This window comes from Equus caballus, chromosome 9, assembly GCF_041296265.1.
Source record: "Equus caballus isolate H_3958 breed thoroughbred chromosome 9, TB-T2T, whole genome shotgun sequence".
Classification (NCBI taxonomy): domain Eukaryota; kingdom Metazoa; phylum Chordata; class Mammalia; order Perissodactyla; family Equidae; genus Equus; species Equus caballus.
This window is the reverse complement of record NC_091692.1, coordinates 49,912,730-49,935,904: the sequence shown is the minus strand read 5'-3', so window position 1 is coordinate 49,935,904 and position 23,175 is coordinate 49,912,730. Positions and strand designations below refer to the sequence as shown.

Below are 23,175 nucleotides of genomic sequence, written 5' to 3'. Positions count from 1 at the left end.
CAGGAAAAATCACAAAATTAAGTAGTAGCATATAAATCAAACATATCTATCATATCAATAAATAAAAATGGAGATGCTCATTAATTATTAGAAAAAGAGATCCTAAGATTAGATTTAAAGGAATCCAACTATATGCTTTATACAGAAATGCATCTAAACAAAGCGCCTCCAAAGTCTTCAAAAAGGAATATTAAGCACAAGATAGTGCATTAATTGTGAGGTGATACAATGGTGAAAAAAAGATATTGTATCCCACCTCATGATCTATAGTTTAATTGAAATTAGAACTCAACAATGTAGGTTGAATATGGTAAGGTGAAAAAAGTCAAGCAAAGTGTTACTGCAGAAAAATGGGGTTTTCCTACCTGATGCACATGGACAATCCATCAGTTTTTGAGAAGAGAAATCAATTTTATTCTGCGAGATGGATCTGCAGGGAGACAGGGTGTGTGTGCCCTTGGATCTATCTCCCCAATTCAGGACTTGGGGTGAAATTTAAGAGGTTAGGGAGAACAGGCTGGCATGTGGAAAAAAGCTGGCAGGGCAGGTTTTGATTGGTGGGCTTTAAGCATTTGTGGCAAGGTTCTAAATGTTTATAGTAAGATTCTAAACATTTATGGTAAGGCAGGGAAGGAATTTTAAAACCAGATCTCCCTGAAGGATAGACCCCTCACTTCTGATGAAGAGTATGACTTTTAAGTTCCAGTCATGTATTGTTCCTTTGGTTCCATGGGGAGGAGAATCTTTGGTTCCCTGGTCATTTCAGGTCAGGATTTCTTCTTCTGAGCATGCCCTGGCTACCTGATTTTGCAAATTCTCTGAAAGACAATTTCTTAATCACTCTGCTGATAAGACATGGGGTCAGTTTGAACTGGCTCTAAATGGGCCCGTGATTACAAAGGTAAAGGATAAATGAAAAGGAAAGCCAAAAATACACCAGGCAAACACAAAGATAAACATCAGACAAGGTTGACTTCAAGGCAAAACAAATTCAGCAAGATAAAGAGAGGTTACAAGGATGCTCTGCCAGGAATGTTAATGTACCACAGAATAGCATAACATTCCTATTGCAAAAGCTGCAGCAAACTCAAAAGAAACACAATATAACAAAGGAAGTAGTAAAAAAAATACGGATATAGAATGTAAATTGAGTGGTGAATAAAGTAGCTCTAATAAACATACCAAATTTATACCCTGAATTCAGAGAATAAAGCTTCTTGGAAAACACATTTGCAGAATTTGACCAAATATTAAACCTCAAAATAATATCAATCAATTCCAATAGTAAAAGTGGTACAGATCATGAAGGAATAAAAGTAGAAATAAACATTAAAAACAGGAACCTAAAACCTCAATCACCTAAAACGTAGGAAGAAAAACAAACAAATGAAAAACCTCTCTGTTAAACAACTTTTGTCTAAGCAAAGATTCAAAACAGAAATTTAGAAATATCCAGAAAATAAGGATAATGAAAACACTGGGTTTCATAGTTTATAGTATATGACTAAATCTCTGTTCAGAGAAAAATACAGTCATCAGAGTACATATTACTAAAAGATAATCGATTGTATGCAATCATACAAAAGAGTTAGCTGAAATTCATTTACAAACCATAAGGAAATTCAGAAACAAGGTTGGTTACAAAAATAACACACAAAAATTAATAACAGTTTTCCTATTTACAAACACCCACCAGTCAGGTAATATAATGGAAAAAATATATATACTGCTTAAATAGCACCAAACAACATAAAATAAACAAGAATAAGGAATGTGTAGAACCTCTATGAAAAAATATAATTTTACTGAGTAAAAGTATGGAATATAAGAAAAACATTTCTTGTTCTTGGATAAGAAGATTCTGCGTTGTACAGATATCAATTCCTTCTCTGTTAACCTATGAATTCAATATTATCCAACGTGACAAGAAGGGTGAAGGGAGATTCTCACATTTTGCTTTAGATGTTTCTGTTTTGCCTTAAATATTTACAGAATGAATCACTACTATGTTTCCAAATAAAGAATAGAAAGTGACACAAACCACTGGAATCTTGAAGGACATTGTAGGTGTAAACAAATGTCATAGCTAATAGCTAACATTTAGGAAGCATTTACCATGTTCCAAATTCTGTTGTTAATGCCCTAAAGGGATGAATTTATTTAATGCAGAGGCATGACCAGTTTTCATATGTAAGTCACAAATTTTGAGAATGACTGTTATGCCACAGTTTCATACCAATTGTACCCTTATCATTTTTTTGACCCTTATCATTTTTATGAGTGAGAAGTACTGGATGGTACTCTACATCCAAAATATGCTTGCAGACTGTCATTGTGTTAAAAATCACACCATTTCAGCCTGACTTATTTGGATCTTAATGGCTTTTGTTTGTTGTAGACTTGTATGATATTTAAATAGAAAGCATTATTAGCTAACATCTATGGACATTTATCAATAGTTAACGTCTAGAAGAGGGTAAGAGCCAAGTTATGAAAAGATACCTCTGGTGGTCATGAGGCTAGAGGGGTGATCACGAGGATAGAGGATGAGAGGTGTGTGGAGGACCTGATAGCAGAAGTGGGAAGGAAACAAATGAAAATGTCACCACTTCAGTCTTGTCATTATAGCCTAAGATTCCCATGGATAATTAGAATAAATAATTATTTAGTTTGAAATCAACATCTCAAAATACATTCAAGAGATTGGTTGGAAGTGGTTTTTTATTTCTTCTCAGAAATCATCTTGATCAGTGGAAAGCCTAGAGACTGGCAGGTAATACTGAGAACTGGTTTCTAATCCTGGGCCCATCTCTGGACCCTTGGGCATATTATTCTCTGCATGCCTGCTTCTTAATCAAGCATGTGGGAGATTTACACTGCAGCTATGTGGAATCAAGAATAATTTTGCAACACTGAATAAATAAAACTAAAACCTAATGTCTTCCCTGCATACAGCCCAGTCATACTGGTAACTTTAGCCATCGGTACATCATTTAGTATTAGAGAATAAGAATGGTCATTTGATTCTGTCTATCATGGACCATTTTTCTATATTCTTTTCTACTTTTTTGTTTCCATTTGAGAGAGGAAAAGTGATGTAAATGGCCACTTAAAATAAATTATTTGAAGTAAACATTTTGTTATTTTTTGTTATATTATCATGTCAGATTCCAACTTTAATTTACTGCAATTGGAAATATTTCCCTCTATCCTCATCTTTTTCGTCAAAACATTTTTTAGGATTCTTTAGGGGAATGTTGGAAAATTCACAAACTAATTTCTGTAGTACCAGTTGATTCCATGGGCAAGAGACCATTTAAGAATTAAAACAGTATTTATAAGTGAGTTGGAATCTTGGTATTCTATGTTCCTTTTCTTGTGGTCTTGCAATACTACCACAATAAGATGCCTGCACATGCTATTTCAAATCCAGTGATATCTCTGACTCTTTTCTGATCTAGCATTTTGGATCATGCACTTAGCTTCTTTTAGTTCCCTAAGGCAGATGGATACTACACGTAACAAGCTGATAATTGCTATGTCAGTGTGGACTGCCATGACTTTACCTACGTTAAAGATGTGAATTTTGAGTGGAGAATCTTGATGTGTGCTAACCTATTTATATCTACATATTAATGGAAAGATACACTTTAATATTACCAGAGCTAATCTTTTGCTAACTAGATTTTATTAAATAGATTATGTTTCTAAACTTGAAAAGAAAAACCAATACATTTTGAGAACTTACTTTGTACTGTTTTCATATGTAATTGTTTCCAATAAATTGGACCTTTAAAACAGTATTGGCTAAACATTGATGAAATTCAATTTATCTTTTTCTTTTTTTTTTTTTTGAGGAAGATCAGCCCTGAGCTAACATCTACTGCCAATCCTCCTCTTTTTGCTGAGGAAGACTGGCCTGAGCTAACATCCATGCCCATCTTCCTCTACTTTATATGTGGGACCTCTACCACAGCATGGCTTGCCAAGGGGTGCCATGTCCGAACCCGGGATCCGAACCAGTGAACCCAGGGCCACCTAAGCGGAATGTGCGAACTTAACCCCTGTGCCACCAGGCCGACCCCTCAATTTATCTTTTAATCAATGAATTCTTGTGTTTCAAAATGTTTTGCTTCCCTCAATATAATATAAAGATCCTAGATTCTCTAAGTTTTTCCAACTGGGTAAGACAAAATGTAAAACAAGTGAAAACAACCAAACCACCTTCCCTTTGTAGTTTTCAGCTTGCAAAGTAGTCTTCTGCTTCCTCACTTGGTTGTTCTTATCCTTCATGTTTTTTTTCTTTTTGACATCTTTGATGAACAAAGATTTGGATAAATTTTCACCACTTGATTGAAAAGTATGGTCCTTCAATGCCCAAAACAGCTCTCTTTGATCACTAAAGGAGGTCAGCCTTTCTTGCATAATGAACAGTATACAGCTAGCCTCTTGAAAATATTGTGGTCTAAACTGTCTCACTGGCTTCTCCTGCCATTAAGTACAAACTAGCTCACTTGAACCAGTGGCAGCCCCTGTGACAACTACCATTGTTTCTTTTCCTCATATCACTATCATTCTCTTCCCCTTTATCTGATGTCAGAGGAAAAGACCCAAGAGTGTCCACAGTAGGATTAATGGCAACAGGTACCACCTCATATTTACTTCCCCTTTGAAAATATGATTTCCTTTCATTCATTCAATACACATTTTTGTTGTTGTTGTTGTTAATGCCATCAATTCTGGCTCCTAGTGACCCTATGTATAGCAGAATGGAACCCTGCCCAGTTTTTTTGCACCATCCTCTCATCTTCTGGTGCTGTATCAGCACCACAATGCCCTGCTTCTTTTCATAGGGTTTTCATGGCCAACTTTTTTGGAGGTAGGTGGCCAGGTCCTTCTTCCTAGTCTGTCTTACTTTGGAAGCTCCCCTGAAACCTGTTCACCATGGAGGACCCTGGTGGTATTTGAAATATGGGTGGCATAGCCTTCAGCATCAAAGCAAGATGCAGCTTCCACAGTGTGACAACTGACAGATGGGTGGTGTGGTTCCCCAAACAGGAAACAAACCCGGGCCGGGGTGGTGAGAGCATTGAATCTTAACCACTAAACCACCAGTGCTGGCTAATACATGTTTATATATGTCTATTGAGTACTTCTTATATGCGAAAAACCACACTAGATATTGGAGAGAGAGAGAGATAAAAAGGGACATAATGACCCAATGTGTGGGGAGGCAGATGTAATAGGAACAATAGAATAAAAAGACTATCTTTTCTAAAAACTAGCATGTAGTATAGAGTATGGTAAAACCTCAACAAAGGCACACAAATTGAATTATGTCATAAGAATATATTGAGTGATCACTTCTGACAGGGGCAGCAAGGGAAGACTTTATAATAGAATTAAGTGTTGGAAGATAATGATTTCAATGCTATTCCAAAATTATGGAATATTATAAATAAAGACACATGGTTCTAAGCAATCAAAAAATTATGAGCAGTTTGATGTCATGATGTCAGGTACAGTGGCTGGAAGGCTGTAGTTGTTAGGGATGCTGAAGGGTAGTTTGCAGCCAGGTGATAAATTTCCTCAAGTGCTATGTGAAGAAATTTTGGGCCAAAAGGAAGATATTGATCCTGAGGAAAATACATAGACAGCAGAGTTCCAAAGAAATACCTACTGAGCCTAGTGCAATTATGGGTATAACTGTGGGCAAATAATGTATTAACAGAATTTTTTTTTAATTGGGAGAAAAGCAGAATGTGGAAGTTTTAAGGTCAGCGGACACTGTTGATGTCCATCACATTTTACACACATGCTGACTTTCAGGGCCCAGTTATCTGTGCTTCTCTGCCTAAGAGCTTTCTCTAGTGATATAAGAATTTATGCATTCCATGCACAGGGAATCATGGAAGTGAAGGATTTAATGCCATCAAGAGCAATCTTCAATAATTAAGAGACAGGACTGGGTAGATAAATGTTGCAGCTTCCCCATCCATTGAGAGAAAATTCCGAGGCAAATTCTAAATTATTTCTCAGATGGTCTCCAGTGGGATTGAGGCCAAGTTGCACAGCATGATAATCCACTCATTAATGGACAATTTATTGTTTTTTCTCCATTTCCCCACTCCTTCACTTGTACTTCCTGAGATCACTTCCAAATAAGTTATCTGCAACCAATCCCCTTGTCTCAATGTTTGCTTTTGGGGTAACCCAAATTAAGGTAGTTTGTATTAGAAGTTACCCTAGAGGGCACATCCTCAGACTAGAATCTTGGAAATGGATCAGTTGTCCATCAGCTGAGGCCATATGCTGAGATCTGTACTCATGTGTTTGTTAAGGCCTGGATAAAGTGAGCCCTGCCCATTTAAAGTAGCTAGTAAACTTTGGACAAATTTGACCCAACAAAATAGCCCATACTCACAAAGTCAAAAGCTAAAGTTGCTCACTCAGATATACCTGATAAAAGCCATGTGCACTAGAGTATAAACCAGCAGTGAAAAGAAATATGGTATGTTGCAAACAACTATGTTTGAAAACTTTTATGGCCCTGCTTGCCAAAGCCTATGGCCTAAAGCCATGTATCCTGGTCATATCAACTAGTCTCCACAGATGTTACTTTATTCTGCACTTACCAGTGCTTATACATGAGTAGTAAATTTTCTTGCCCAAATAATCAGATACTCAACTTTTAGGGGACCAATCAACAATACCTTTTGTTTTTCCTTCCAATCATTTTAATATAATTAAAAGATGGGCAGGAGAAATTAAAACATCAGCTTTATTCCTACAAAGAGTTGGTTAGAGGACTGACATAATTCTCTGGGTTTTTAATAGCTCACCATAACTTAGACAGACATCACGGGGAGAGTGGCCTTTACCTGCAAGACTGAGAAAAAAGACCTTAGTGTACCCTCTCTTTAAGCAAGTACCAACAAGGGAGAGTACCCTGTCCTTAAGCAAACACTGACAAGGGAGAGCTCAGAAATGGCTCAGATCTGCATGCTTATTTTCTTTTCTGGAACTAACCAATAAGATAAGTCATTCCTCCTCCCCTAGGGACAACTGAGTGAAGGGCAAGGATTGGCCTAGAGTGCCATTCCAGGAAGTCCATCCACAGTACAATATGAGGACTGGGTTCCAATCTAATACAGATCACTATTTTGAACCAAAACACTTTATCAAGGGGGTATTTTACTTGTGCTCTTTTCTCAATATTCATCTGCTAGAAGAGGAATTGTTTATTTGTATTGCCATCTATTCAATGCAAGGCTTAATGTGTTTGATAAGACGAGATAATGAGCTTTTAATCTACCGTCGAATCCATACTAGTACCTTTAATTTGACATGTGAAATTAATGTGAAAGCATTAATTTAGGAATCCAATGATCTGGGCCACCTACCCTAAAAATTATTTAATCCTTTTCCTCCCCCAAGTCTAATTTTTCTCATATCTATAATGATGCTAGGCAGCTATTTTGTGAATTCATATAAAACATATATAACATATAAAAGAATGTTGTAATTAATAAAGGATTAAATATAAATGTTCTGTGGCAATGGGACCTATTTGACACTCAATACTTGTTTGATCTAAATATGTATATGCAACTGGATAAATATAAAAATTAAGGTCCATTATTACTACTATTTATAATTTTTGTGACAAATTATGCTTGGAATGTGTTTTAGTAATTTTCCTTTTAAATATAAAAGAAGTGAAAACCACTAGAAATCCCATAAGACAAAGATAAGTATCATTAACACTTTGGTGACAGTCCTTCATACATAATATACACAAATCATAATGTATAAACCCCTTTGCACCTTGCTTTCCCCACTCAGCACAGTGTAGAAATCCTTTCAAGTCAATCAGTATAGATTTAACATGTTTTTAAAAAGTTTGTAGGATATTGTGTGGTTGTATGAACCACAGTTTATTAAATTATTTACCACTTGATCAGTGTTCACATTTAAGCTTTTTTAAAATAAAATAATGCTACAGCAAATTCTCTTGGGGGGTGTGTGTGTGTGTGTATGTGTGTGTGCATGTGTGTGCATGTGCTTTCCCTTTGAGGTAGATTCCTATATCTGGAATAACTGTGACAAAGGATAAGTATATTTTAAATTTTGTTGGATAACATCAGTTTATTTTTCAAAAATTGTAACAGCTTCCCACCAAAAGCATATCATTTTGTTTTCATTGCTCTTTCACCAGCAGTAAGGTTGAGAACCTTTTCATATGTTTAGTGGATGTTTGACTTGCCTCGTGTAAATTTCCAATTCATAGCATTTACCCATTTTTTTTCTGTTGATTGTCTTTTCTCATTGATTTTTGAAAGCTCTTTTTATATTGCAGGTATTAATGTAGTTGAAAGTAGTTTTGCAATCTGATTTTGTTTTTGCTGTATGTGTGATATCCTTTGCTTTTAAAAGTTTTTTTATTTTTGTATTGTAAAATATGTCAATCTTCTATTATAGCTTCATTTCCTTATATTTCTTCTAAAAATACTTGCTGTTTTTACATTTACTTTCTTTCTCGTACCCACTCCAATCAGATTTTCATCCTCATCAACTATCAGAAGGATTCAACAGAGTTGGTCACTGCCTTATTTTTGAAACAATTTCTTTGGCTTCTAAACTCTCACTTTGCTTCTATAGCCCCGCAACTGAGCTCTCCCTTTCCATTCTTATCCCTGAAGTCTTTTCTCCATAGAGCATCTAGAATCATTTCTATAAAACATAAATCATGTAAAACACAGTTCAAAACTCTCCAGGGATTTGCCTTTTCCTTTAGCATAAAATCCAAACTCTTACTATGGCTTATGAGGTCCCTCAGGATTGGACCCCTGCTTGCTTCTTCAACCTCTTCCCCAGCTCTTGCTCCAGTTTCACTCCAGCCACCACCCTGCCTTTGATCTGCAAATATGCCAAGCTTATGCCTCCTCAGATCTTTGTACTTGCTTTTCCTTCTTGTTGAAATGCTCTTACTCCGGACATTTACATGGCTCTCATACCCACTCATTTGGGCCTCAGCTCAGATGTTGCCTCCTCAGAGAGGCCCATCCTAGTTATCCTATTGCAGTAGGTCTGCACCTGATGTTATATCATATGTTGTATCATATATTACATATTTCCTTGCTTCTTAGATTATTGTCTGTTTCCCACACTACACTCAAGTTCTGTGAGACAGAGACCTAGTCAATCTTTTCCATCACGGTATTTGCTCTTCCTAGAAAAGCCACAGTAGGTCTTCAATAAATATTAATTGAGTCAATAATTGAAAACATGAATTTACATCTTTAATATACCTGGAATTTTAAAGCATTTATGTTGACTTTATCATTTATGATGTTTCTTTAAATGCTAGGATCTATTTCTGAACTTTCTACTATGTTCCACAGATCAATTTGTTTACTCCTGTTGCAATGCCGCTCACTCAGTAGTTTATTCCTTTGCCACTATTTTGACTAGATAGCTCTCAGTTGTTGGAGAATTTGCCACATTTTTGTAGATCATGACAAATTTCCACAGCCTAGAATATGATTGATAAATGTTTGTTTTATTTTTACAGGTTTGTGCCTTTATTTACTTAATTCTAAATATTTAAAATGCCTAATCAAAACATAATTCCTTTTTGTACCTCTCTGTGAGATGGTTTAGAATGCCTCTAGTTTCTGTAAAGAGAAGGTAGACGTTGGCTGTGTCTATGTCACTTATGAAGTAGAATCTTTTAGTTCTTCATGCTGAGCCTCCTCTAATACTGTTTACTGACTAATTGCCATGTGTCTGATCTATCTCCAAGACTTCCCCATGAAAGTCTTCCTGGTTTTGGCTCATTCAGTCACACCTGCCTTCTCCTGACCTGTTTATAAGCTGTTCTATCTGCCTAGAAACTCTTCTTTCCTCACTTTGCCTGGTATATATCCTTTAGATCTCTGTGTAATTGTCACTTCCTCAGGGGGACTTCCCTTGTGTTCTCTGATAAAGCCAGCTACTATTATTAAACATGCTCCTTAGCTCCATGTACCTCTCTTTCTTAACACTTCTTAGAGTTGCAGTTTTACATATTCTGAGATATTTTTTAGTTGTGGGTCCTTCTAGTTGTGGCATGTGGGATGCCACCTCAGCATGGCTTGATGAGTGGTGCCATGTCCATGCCCAGGATCTGAACCAACTAAACCCTGGGCTGCCAAAGCTGAGCATGTGAACTTAAGCACTCAACCACGTGGCCAGCCCCTCTGTTTGAAAATTTTTAACAGTTTTTTTTCCAATTAACTACAAATGTCTAGTCACTAATGAGAATGTGAACTCTGTGCTTCCTACATATTTATTTTTCCAAAGAAGAGGGAACACTTAAAACATCATATCTTTTGAATATAAGTAGCTATAATTCTTTATGTGACAGATCAAGAAAAGAAGGAATGAATCATTTCCACTAGAATTTAATTTAAAACGCTGTCTCTATAACAAGAAAAGGTTAAAAAAAATTTAGAGGCTGGCCTGGTGGCATAGTGATTAAGTTCATGTGCTCTGCTTCAGCAGCCCAGGGTTCATGGGTTTGGATCCTGGGCATGGACTTACACGCTACTCATCGAGCCGCGCTGTGATGCTGACCCACATAGAAAATAGAGGAAGATTGGCACAGATGTTAGCTCAGGGACAATATTCCTCACCAAAAAAAAAAAAAAAGAGAAAGAAAGAAGAATTTAACCACAACAAGAGAAAAGGCAATATTTAATATATACTGTGGGCTGACTACATATCAAGAATTCTGCTAGACATTCTATTAAAATTTTTACGTAATAATCTTGACAATATGAACACATATTGGTTAGAATGTGCCAAAAATAAAAGTTGATTTTCTGTTAAAAAATATTCTTCTTTTGAAAAGCACCTTAAAAATATTATGTTCTTTCATATTGCAATAGTATGAAAGGGTATAGTCTACTCACATTCACAAACTTATCCCAAGAATTCCGTCATATTCTGAAAAACACTACATCTCATGGGGTTTCAATACTTTAGTTAATTTAGTCAAAAGAATATGATTTCATATTTGTCTATAAAGAGTCAGGAATAATGGTACATTAATTTTAATTTAAAACCAGTATGTACTAATTAATAATATGCACATGTTAATCTCAAGTGTATGTAATTGACTGAATATTAAAGTGATCTTTGTGCACATTAGAATGCACATGGAGCATAAAAACTGTGATGAACTATGGATGCATTTTATGTTTTATAAATATGCTTGTTATAAGTTGAATTGTGTCTCCCAAAAAGTTATGTTGAAGTTCTAAACCCTGGACCTGTGAATGTGACCTTATTTGGAAAGCGCGTCTTTGCAAATGTAAAGTCAAGATGATGTCATATTCAATTAAGGTGGGCACTAATCCAACATGACTGGTATCCTTATAATAAGAAGAGAAGAGACACAATGGGAGAACTCCATGTAATGACAGAGGCAGACACTGAAGTGCTGTAGCTTCAAGCCAAAGAATGCCAAGGATGGCTGACAAGCCACCAGAACATGGAAGAGGCAAGGGAAGATTCTCCTCTATAGACGGTGGAGGGAGCATGGCCTTTCTGACATCCTGATTTTGGACTTCCAATCTCCACATTTGTGAGACAATAAATTGCTGTTGTGTTAAGCCATCAAACTTGTGATACTTTGTTATAGTAGCTCTAGGAAAGTAGTATATAGTTAAAAGGTAGAGATGATATTGGTGCCTGTCAATCATTTGGCATATAAGACCTGGAACAATTTGATTTTATGGTGTTATTCTTTACATCAAAGAACTGAATGGCTTATGCTAATGTATTTTAAATTATAGTGAGCTAATATTAACTCACTTTTTAAAAATTTGTTCAGATTTCTTGAGATATCTTTGGGCATCCTACTCATAATCCAGACTACTGAACTACTCACAATTCCTGAATTCACACAGTATTACATTTTTTCTCATTCTGTTTTCTCTTCAATTCTGGAGAATTCTCACCATTCCTTGAATATTGCTTATCTTTTTGTATTCACTCTCCATTGTCACAATAATGTTGCATATTAAACATCAACAAAACCTGTGTAACATACAGCAATAAACATTTATTTAGATCATGGGCTGTGGGGTTCCTCTGGCCTGTGCTCAGCTTGATTGATTTGGTCTGGGCGACTTGTGCTTTTGTGATCAGCTGTGCATTGTCTAGGGGTCTTTGTTTATCTTGGCTACGTTTGTTCACATTTCTGGGAGTCAGCACTCGGCCAGCTGATCTAGCATGACCTCAGTTGAGTTGACTGGTGACTTGGCTCTATGTCAACTTTAATCTTCCAGTACGCCAGCCCACATGTTCTCTTGGCATTCACAGTGCTCAGGAGATACGCGGAAATTGTAAGCATTTTTTAAGTCTTTGCTTGCATGACATCTGCTAACAACCCATTGGCTAAATCAAACCATGTGGTTTATCTCAGAATTAAGAGGTAAGAAAATACTTTCAACCTCTTTATGGGAGGAACAGCAAAGTCACATGTAAAGGGTCTGATACAGGGAGTGGCAAAAAATTGGGGCTATTAATGCAATCAATCTACCATTCTTCCTTTCTCTGTAATTGTTCCTTTTGGAACTCCTTTTAGATGAATATTTCACCTCATTTTGACAGTGTTTTCATATTATCTAAATTGCTGTCTTTCTGTTCTGCCTTCTAATTGATTTCCACACTCTTTTACCTCACTAATTTTCCCCTCAGATATGTCTAATCTGCTATTTAATCAGTCCAGCTGAGTTTTGTTTACAACAGTTATTTTTTATTTCTAGAAGTTGTATTTGGTTCCTTTTAAATATATGCCATTTTTAAAGCATAGTAAACTCTTTTATTAGAATTTTTAATCCTTCTTTGTCTCTTCTAGTACTGTAAGTATACTTATTTCATGGCTTTTTTCAGGTTGATCTTTGATTTTATTTTGATTTTTTTACCTTAAATTTGTGCTTTCTACCCTGAATTGATATTTTTATCCTGAATGACTTTACAACCAGGTGAGATAGATAAAAAGATAGCTATAGATACAGCTACAGATATATATCTATTGAAAGGTCATCTTTAGCAGAGTTAAGTTACTATGTTACTATTTCTGTGTACCCTATATTATCAGAGTAAGCCTCCTGATCAGTTGTGCCTGGGATATCTCTGGTTTAGATCAGTGTTTATGTTGGTTCATTACCCTAATATTCCCATATAAGAATAGTAATATAAATTAGGACACCACATCAGGAATGACATCCTTGAATAGATTTTGTTGAATAAGTCAACTTTATTGAAGAGTAATTTCCATACATTGAAATGCACAGTTTTTTTAGTGTACAATTTTATGAGTTTAGCAAATGTGTATACTCATGTAACCACCACCCTAAACAACATATGAGATTTTCCACCTCAAAAAGTTTGGTTGTACTCCTTTGTAGTCAATCTCACCATACTGACCTCTCACCACAGATACAACTGATCTGATTTTTATTACTATAGAAGAGTTTTAACAATTTGAAAGTTTTAGAACTTCATTTAAATAGAAAAAGACATGATAATCAATTATATATTATGTACCCTTTTGTGTCTCTTTTTTTTGCTCAGCATAATGCTTACGAGATCCACCCATGTTATTGAGCATATCAGTAATTAGTTGCTGTGAGCATTTGCATGAAAATCCTTTTGTGGATATATGTCATTTTCTTTAGGTAAATACTCAAAAGTGGAATTTCTGGGTCATATGGTAAATGTATATTTGTCTTTATTAGAAGTTGTCTTTTCCAGAGTGGTTATAATATTTTACAGTCCCACATGCAATATATGAGTCCAGTTGTTCCCCATCTTTGCCAACACTTAGTATTTTCTGTTTAATTTATGCATACTAGTGGATGTATTTTTGTAGTTTTAATTTGCAGTGCTCTCATAACTAAGGCTGGTGAGCATCTTTTATGTGTTTATTGGCCATTTGTGTATCTCCCCTGATTAAGTTTCTGTTCTAATTCTTTTCAGCCTTTTATATTGGGTTTTTTATCTTGCTATTGAATTATGAGTTTTTTCCCAGCTTCATTGAAATATAATTGACATATAATATTGTGTAAGTTTAAGGTGTACAATGTGATGATTTGACATATGCATATATTGCAAAATGATTACCACAATAAGGTAAGTTAGCACATCTACCTCACATAGTTACAACTTTGTGTGTGTGTGGGGAGAACTTTTAAGATCTACTCTCTTAACTTTCAAGTATATAATACAGTACTGTTAACTGCAGTTACTATGCTGTACATTAGATCCCCAGACCTTCTTCATCTTATAACTGGAAGTTGTACTCTTTGACCACCTTCACTCATCTCTCCCAACTCCCTGTCTCTGACAAAAACCAATATACTCTGTTTCTGTAAGTTTAATTTTTTTAGATTCTACATATAAACAAAATCATATAGTATTTGTCTTTCATGTCTGACAAAGCCCTGAGCATAAAGCCCTCATTATTCATCCATGCTGTTGCAAATGGCAAGATTTCCTTCTTTTTTATGGCTGAATAATATTATGCTGTATATGTAAACCATATTTTAAAAATCTATTCATTCACTGATGGACACATAGGTTGTTTCCATGTCTTGACTATCATAGATAATGCTGCAACTAACATGGGAGTGCAGATATCTCTTTGAGTTAGTGATTTCATTTCTTTTGTAAACATACCCATAAGTGGAATTGCTGGATCATATGCTGGTTCTATTTTTAATTTTGGGGGGAACTTCCATACTGTTTTCCATAGTGGCTTCATCAATTTACATTCCCATCAATAGTACACTATGGTTCCCTATTCTCCACATCCTCATCAGTGCTTGTTATTGTTTAATTTTTTTGGTAATAGCCATTCTACCAGGTGTGTGGTAATATCTCATCATGATTTTGATTTACATTTCCCTGATGATTAGTGATGCTGAATATTTTTTCATCTGTTGGCCATCGGTATGTTTTCTTTGGAAAAATGTCTCTTCATATCCTCTGCCCATTTTTAAATCAGATTGGTTTTCACTGAGTTGTATGAATTCTATATATATTAACCCTTTATCACACATATAACATCCTAATGAGCACTTAAAAAGAATTCTGAAATTGTTGGAATTGCTTGAAGCTCCAGTTTAGAAATTCAATTTTCAAGAAAGAATTACAGTCTCAGGACCTCATGGCAAACTCCTCAATTTTTTTTTAATTTTGAATAAAATTGTTTTTAAAGCCATATAGACGACAAACAAAGTAAACATCAATCAGATCTAACTTCTGCCAAGTATTATCAGTCCTAGAATTGTTTTATTAAGGTTCAGTTTCTAAACATTTTTAATTCAATAATTGTCATCTTCATCAGAGTCCATTATTTTTCTTCAGTTGAATTTAGCTGTTGCTTTATTTTCTGTTTGTTGGCTTATCTTTTTAAGGATTTCTATTAAACCTTGTTCTGATACCTTCCCACTTAATTGTTTATATCTTGCCATCTGTGTAAGGTAATTCTCTACTTATTTAGTTTTCTCAGACTTTACAAGTACTAAGTTACTCAAAATAAACCTCTAACTGATGGAGACTATTATAAATACCATCCTAGATTCCTTATGAAATCTCCAGATAGAAGATAATTTCCTGTACCTAGGAGTTGCTTATTACCATATAACTAGATTTGTTGACCATACTACAAGAAGACTTATACAAGTTAACAAATTTTGCAAATCCTGTGTCCAGAGAGCAAACCAAATAATGAGACCAACATTTTTGTGATCAGCATTAATCATTGGTTATCTTTTTTTTTTATCACAAAGGAGGAATGTTAAGGAAAAAGTAATCCAAAATTTGGAAAGAGACGAAAAGATAAATGCATATCTTTTCACTATTCTCCTGGAGCATTATCTAATATGTCCACCTATGAATTTTCTAATTCTTCAGGATTATGTAGATTTCTTTGACTTACTATTTGCTGTTGACTAGGGTATTTTACACCTCTGTAAGGTTAGCTGTTAACTTGCAGAAAACAATGATATAAATGATCTTTGTCCAATGAATAATAATGCAAATTTATTTTGTCTAGTAGAAATGCAAATGCTTTTTTTATGGAAAAGAGTTTACAAGATAAAGTTTACAGTATTACTACCCTAGGGGCCCTTAACTAATTTTGTATATAATTTAGCAATTTTATTCTAGCCTTCTTTATTTTAGTGGCTATAAATACAAGTGTCTCTCCTTTGAACCACATTTGCCACCTTGCTAATTCCGTCATTGATGTGTTAAATAAATCTTTAATAAGTACTTAAAAATCAACCAAACAAAAAAGTAATCACTGCTGTTACTGTAACTGGTTCTAATCACCTGAAGCTGTTAAATGACCCTGAACTTTGACTTCCCCTCTTGCAGAAACTTCTGTTCTTGATGAAGACTCTTTCCCAACCCGTGCACAAGGAATTTTGCTAACCAACAGTGCACAGATCTATGGATTCATTCCACGTTATCCAGAGTGCAAACTTTGGTTTCTCAATTAACACTGAGCCCAAGAATCTCTTCCCTATTTCTAGCATATACAACTTGCCATGACATTTTCTCCTAAGTGACCAACTTAAAGAATTTCTTTACTTCTATGTGTACTGTGTTCCCTTGCCCAGCAAGTAAATAAGCTCAGAGTTTGTTTTCTTGATCAAAGCAGTCTTCATTATCTGTGCTTTATCACCTCATGGGGAAGTGTTCCAAGATACATACATTTATACATCCCCTTCCATTTTCAGGCCATGTGGTATATAATAGCAATAAAACAGGCTTCTTAGCAATACAGACATGTGTTTAAATCCTCAGGCAAGCTATTTACCTCTTTAATTTTCCATCATTTCTTCTGAAAAATTGAAGTAAAAATACTACCAGATAAAACTGTTTCAAGGATTATGTAAAATAATCCATGTAAAATATCTGATGATGAATAAATTGTGGTTCTCCTCTCCCCTAAAATATAGGAGCATGTAGTTTGAGACCTCCCTCCACTCCTCAACAAGAAGGGCTTTTTCCATCACATGGTTGGGATTGTATTTTGAAAAACTACTAGCAGTAACTTAGAATAAATCTGTGTGTCTGTAGCAAACCTACCTCAACCTGAGAAACAAATGTTTTACATTTTATAAGGTGTATCCTGCAAATACAGTTATCCCTTATTCAGTTGAAGGGACTAATATGGTTTACTTGAAAGGAAGGCAGATATCTACTATTAGAGTGAAATACATTAATTTGGAAAACTGAGCTGAGTTAATCTAGAGAAACATCAAGTTTGAGGATAACTCTATGAGCAAGGGCATCCCCCAAAATAGCTTTTTCCTTTTCCTTTCATGGATCCACATCAAGACAGCTAAGGAAGATGAGAATGGGTATAGATCACACAATAGGAGCTCCTCAAGGAGATGAATTTGATCTATTCATCTCCTACCAAAGTTCCTGGTATTATTTTTAATTGTTAATAAATTATTGATGAATGATGAAAATTGGATAGTTTGTTGGTCTGAATTTGTGATTATAAGCATAAACAGGAAAAAGAACCTTGACATATCTAACTAGTCAATTCAAACATGTGATTGGACTGATTACTTTCACCAGTGTCTGGGAATTTGCATCATTTTGTAGTTTTGGCATGATGTCAACACTTTGATAAGTAAGATGACCAATACATCCTGGTCTAAGTAAAGAAGTTTGTGAGGGACTAGAATTGGCCATCCCCAGATATGTCTATTTGGCAGGAGGATTATTTTAGGCTGGTCACTTTTAAAAACTGCAGACAGGAAAGACACTCTGAAAAGTAGAATTTACTTGCCCTTTGTTAAGAGACATTTACATTTGTAAAGGAAATCTCCCGTCTGTAAAGGCTTGATGGGGTCCCTGCACGTGGAAGCTTTCCCATGTTAGCAGGTTTTCCACTGCACCAGTGGTGGGAGTCCTGGATGATCCCCGGACGTGCAGCCCCTCCCCTGCTCCTTCCCTCACCCGCAGCAGCGATCCCAGTCTCTAGGGGAGGGAGTGAAGTTCTCTCTTACCCTGTTCTAGCTCCTGAGGCCGGCTTCAGCCTCTCCGTCCTCCATCGTCTTGCTGTGGGTCTCTGAGAGTCCCTGGATTAGAGTTATTGGTTGAAATTCAGTTGTTCTGGTTCTTTGGTTGTAGTTTGGAGGGGAGAGAGTCCAGGGTCGGCTCACCCTGCCATTTTGCTGATGTCACTCTGCCCTTGGGTCTGCCATTCTTGTGTCCTCTCTCCCAAGATGCCCATTTCCATTTGTCCCTTCTCTGCCTTTTCTTTTTTTTGAGGAAGATTAGCCCTGAGCTAACTGCTGCTGCCAATCCTCCTCTTTTTGCTGAGGAAAGCTGGCCCTGAGCTAACATCCATGCCCATCTTCCTCTACTTTTTATATGTGGGATGCCTACGACAGCATGGCTTGTCAAGCGGTGCCATGTACGCACCCAGGGTCCTAACCAGCAAACCCTGGGCCACCGAAGGGAACGTGTGCACTTAACCGCTGTGCCACCTGGCCGGCTCCACATTTCCCTAAAAAAAAGAATCATATTATATATCTGCATTTTGCTTCTTCTCTTTATTTAAGAATTTATCATGAATATCAAAAGATTCATATTAAGAATAGTAAAATTTTAAGATTTTTATTTTAGAACTTATTCATACAAAGTTTACTTTCAAATTTAATGTATTACTTATTGGATTTTTTATGTAGCTTTATTTTTCTCCTCTTCACTTTACTCGATAGTGCATGAAATATGCGTAGCCAAATAATTTTTAACAGTTATGAAATTAGAAGCAGTATGAGAATGCTTTCACAGTGGAATGAGGTGTGGCGCAGAGAGTCTGTACCAACCACAAGTACCAAATCAGAGGATGGCCCCAGATGACAGAGGTCATTATGCATGAGTTCATGTTCTGGCTCTGCCACTGAGCATCTGTGTTCTCTTAGGCAAGCCACTCACCACTTCAAGATGTACAGATGAGACATTATGTGTTAAATGACCTCTGAAGCTTCCATGAGTCTACTTAGAATGCAGGTATAGGGTATTCCAGAAACGGGAATGCAGATAAGTTTAAATATGTAGGAAAGGTGCTGGCATCCTCAAATTCCGTTGGGCTTGTTTGAAGACAGCCTCCATTCTTCAGGTTTCTATGCACAAAATGGCAAAGAAAATTTTTGTCAGTGTTCTAGAACCTATTCTTTCACAAACAAACAAACAAACAAAAAATGGCTCCTTTGGAGAATCTATTTTGGCCACTACAAGAAAACCAATTAAAAAGTAACTACTTCTATTCCTCTATTTCCGTATAAATGACTTTTCCTGTCTAAATAGGTCTACCTGTCACTTTGTAAACAGTTTGTAAATATAAGCAAACACCAGTGACTTCTACCCATGTTTTTAGCTTTTAATGGAAAGTGTAAATATAGATTACTCAAAAATGACATACGAATAATCATCAAAAAGTGAACTCCAGGGGCCGGCCCCATGGCTGAGTGGTTAAGTTCACGCGCTCCACTGCAGGTGGCCCAGTGTTTTGTTGGTTTGAATCCTGGGTGGGGACATGGCACTGCTCATCAAACCATGCTGAGGCAGTGTCCCACATGCCACAACTAGGGGGACCCACAACAAAGAAGATACAACTATGGACCAGGGGGCTTTGGGGAGAAAAAGGAAAAACATAAAATCTTTAAAAAAATGTGAACTCCAAAAAAAATTATAAAGGTTCACTCTTACCACCTGAGACCTATTGAACAGGTTTTTGCCACTGATAAAATGTATTATAGTGTATCAGTAGATGCTAAAAAGAATTATTACGTCTTCTATTAGAAATCAATGATCTCAGATAAATAACCATGAGCATTGACCAATAAAACATTCAGTAATGATGGAAACGTTTAATATCTGTGGTGTCCAATATGGTAGCCCCTACTGAAATGTGGCTAGTGCAAATGAGGAACTGATGTTTTTGTTTTACTGAATTTTAACTAATTTAAATTTAAATGGCTACATGTGGCTAGTGGCTACGATATTGGACAGAAAGATATAGATATCTTGGGACATAAATTTTAATTAAGTTCTCTCTATGGTTAAATATTTCTAAAATATTTAATGAACATTGATGATATTTTTCCTTCTGCAAGAGAATAAAATGAATTAATGAACGTTATAATTTAAATTATCTGAAAAAATCTCCACAAAGAAATATTACTAAACTTTTAATTAGGTTTAACTTTAGCAAAACAGATCTTCATAAATCATAGTTTTAAAGTAGAAGTATATAAACTTCTACTTTTGCTCTAAAGCACTTTTTTTTTAAAGATTTTATTTTTTTCCTTTTTCTCCCCAAAGCCCCCCAGTACATAGTTGTATATTCTTCATTGTGGGTCCTTCTAGTTGTGGCATGTGGAGTGCTGCCTCAGCGTGGTTTGATGAGCAGTGCCATGTCCGCGCCCAGGATTCGGACCAACGAAACACTGGGCCGCCTGCAGTGGAGCACACAAACTTAACCACTCGGCCACGGGGCCAGCCCCTCTAAAGCACTTTTTAAAAGCAGTGAAATCATGGCTCATCTGAAGAAACGTTAACAACTTAAAATATACTCATTCTTTACAGCCTCAGAACATTTAACTACAAGTTATGGTTTTTTGCAAAATGTTAGTATCTAAATATTAACAAATTATGAGAAATGTTCAGGCAAGGTACTGGGGGTTTTTAACTTCTTTTATCCATCATTACATATTTATACTTAAAATAAATGGAATTAAGTGTAAAGCTTGAGTTAAAATAACAATTAAGAAACACAATTAACATTTAAACTTCTTTTAAAAGTTAAAATCTCTATGACTTTAAAGCAATTATAAACTATAATTTTCACAGATCTTTTAAAATTATGGTTTTTTACAATGTTTATTGAATCTCACTCAAGTTTTTAAATTACATAAAAATATACAAGTGCTATTATGCTTAAGGAAGCACACCATGTACTTCACAACACAGGACAAGCTGGACAAGTGTCAAAATCTCCAAGAAAATAAACTGTGAAAACTTATATGTATTTAACTATGAATTAAGTACATGAAAACTGACCAGTTTTTGCTCTTTTTCTTCCAGTTCACCTCCATGTGGCATCTCAGGAAGAGGAAGATATTTTCCCAAGAGAAGGCAAAAGTTGGATTGTCCTGGTAAATCAGATTTTACGCCATAGGGGCAGAAATTGTTATACTAACAAAAATGAAATTAGAACACTGTCATTCCTCATGATACAAACAAGCATTGGGTCAGACATAAGCCATCTCAGAGATCTGGTTAAATTAGAGAAAGTCTCATGATTTTGCTATGTGTTTGCACCCTGGCAACAGTCTGTCTATAGCCAAAACATCTACCTTAATGGCAAAGAAATAAAAACAATCCTGGAAGCAAAAGACATATTTAAGTGGTTAGCCGTGATTGAATGAGTTTATCAAGAGACACAAGAATCCACCAAAATTACTAAGAGCACCATGTCCACCAAAAATACCTGGCTAATTAATATACTAGGGAATGCTGATACAGTATCACAATTACTAGACACCTTACAATTGGTAGAAGCATGTTCATAGGTAGCTAGCTCCATTTTAGTCATTCAACAAGTAGGTTCACTTTAGCCATTAGCAATAAACTAACTAGGGTAGAGTTATAGAAAATTATAAGACAGTGAAAGGTCCCAAAGGATAAAACTTATGGGCACTAAAATGAAGCATTTTTAGGATATTACCAAGAAACCAATTCTAAACTCCAAAATTAACCCACAAGGGGAAAACAAATGAGTAAGAAGGTTTTGAAATATAGTTATCCAAAGCAAAATAAATTAAGCTGAATATGGCTTGAAATAACTCAATTTGAGAATACTATAGCCTCCTTAACATACAGAGTTGATAAAGTATCCTGAAACACATATCCCAGATAAAAACCTCTTAAGACACACAGGAACTTGAGTAATTACTCTATCAAATGAAATTAATATCTAAAGCATATTGTTATCAAATAGATAACTTCAAAATTTAAAAGTGAACAATTCCAATTCCAGTCACAATAGAACAACTGGCATTGGCATTGGGCTTACTATTCCACCTTAAACAATTATAAATATGTGAATCAATCACTTAAAATAATTACACAACAGACATCCCAGGTCTGTGACCCTTGAGAGAAAAGACACATGAGATGAGCTCCAAACTGCAGCACAGAAAAGTAGCTTGAACAAAAAAGCACTGTTCTTGCTGGATAGAGGAAACAAGTATCAGAGTTAAGGGCTGCTGAGGCAACAGATACTTTTGGGATAATATACTGGAGAAAGATGAGCTATGTAGAGAAGGATCTCCAGACATCTGCAGAGATGTCTGTTTGAGTCTTTGGGCCATTACTAACCTGCATATATTCAGGGCAAGACTCCAGGAGGCATGGTGGAGAATAGCTACTGGGGATTGGGAGGTGAATGAAGGACCCAGAGATCACTTAATGCTGAGAGACACTGAAGTTCTAATTATCTAGAATAAGTGGCTTTACTGAACTCCACCTGCATTCAGCTGAGACCCCAGAAAGACCACACTTTAAAAGTAGTGAGCCCGCCCTGATGGCCTAATGGTTAAATTTCTGCATGCTCTGCCTTGGTGGCCCAGGTTAGTTCCTGGGTGTGGAACCACACCACTCATCTATCAGTAGGCATGCTGTGGTGGTGCTTCACATAGAAGAACCAGAAGAATTTAAAACCAGACATAACTATGGGCTGGGGCTTTGGGGAGGAAAAAGGAAGAAGATTGGCAACAGATGTTAGCTTAGGGTGAATCTTCTCCTGCAAAAGAAAAATGTAAAAGTAGTAATATTTTGACTCTAGACTAAGAACTACACTAGACCTACCCAAATACAAGCTTCAACAGGATAAAACTTCTCAGCCAGGAAACTGCTACCAGAAAAAACTCAACACTCTAATAAAGATCACAAAATATAGGCTCTCAACAATGTAGCATTTATAGTGTCTAGTATAAAACCAAAATTAGTAGGCATGTAAAGAAACAGGAAAATGTGACACATAATCAAGAGAAAACTGTATGTAGGAAAACAACCAAAGATGACATA

General features: G+C 35.9%; 1 long non-coding RNA gene across 1 annotated transcript; it reads right to left on the bottom strand.

Moving 5' to 3' along the window:
- Positions 1-18,683: 18,683 nt before the first annotated feature.
- Positions 18,684-21,284, bottom strand: LOC106780983 (uncharacterized). Its single transcript, XR_001377460.3, has 2 exons — positions 21,148-21,284; positions 18,684-19,208 (listed from the first exon to the last, which is right to left on the bottom strand). It is a non-coding gene; the product is annotated as an uncharacterized lncRNA (long non-coding RNA).
- Positions 21,285-23,175: the final 1,891 nt, after the last annotated feature.